We start from the raw sequence: 418 nt of genomic DNA, 5'->3' as shown, positions 1-418 counted from the left end.
CCTGCCCCTCTTTCTTCACACTTTCTTTTTCTCGGTCTTCGTTGAATGGTTCAAGGGTCCTCACATTATGGTGGCATGAAGACGTTTCCTTCTTTTCGCTCTTTATTTCTCACTAAACAAAATACTCTCCCTCTCGATGGAATTTAATCTCGGAATAAAAAGGGAAGTCGTTTTTTTGTAAACCGGTGACATCATCATTTACTATCTCTATCTGAGTATTAGGAGGCTTTATTGACTGTAACAGCTGCTAATGGGAGTTCTGTCATCACAACTAGGGGGAAGTTATGTTTCTGTAGCCTCCACCGCCAACCCCGAGATCCTTCAAGCATACTTGACTTAATTTGCATTGAGATGTGAAATGTCTTTTTTTTTTAGAAAATTGAAGAAAAACTATATGGAAAAAAATATTTGTATGTAT

At 37.8% G+C, this 418-nt stretch overlaps 1 protein-coding gene across 2 annotated transcripts in view; it reads left to right on the top strand.

Annotated features, from left to right (window-relative positions):
• gria2b (glutamate receptor, ionotropic, AMPA 2b) overlaps window positions 1–27 on the top strand; it is a 63,642-nt gene extending 63,615 nt beyond the window's left edge. For both annotated transcript variants that reach the window (XM_038992935.1, XM_038992934.1), the window contains exon 15: window positions 1–27. This exon is cut by the window's left edge and continues 225 nt beyond it. The gene's annotated coding sequence lies outside the window, so the exon portion shown is untranslated.
• The last annotated feature ends 391 nt before the right edge of the window (window positions 28–418 follow it).

Source organism: Salvelinus namaycush, chromosome 5 (assembly GCF_016432855.1).
Source record: "Salvelinus namaycush isolate Seneca chromosome 5, SaNama_1.0, whole genome shotgun sequence".
In the NCBI taxonomy this organism is placed as follows: Eukaryota; Metazoa; Chordata; class Actinopteri; order Salmoniformes; family Salmonidae; genus Salvelinus; species Salvelinus namaycush.
The sequence above is the reverse complement of the archived record's forward strand: the minus strand, read 5'-3'. Positions and strand labels throughout refer to the sequence as shown.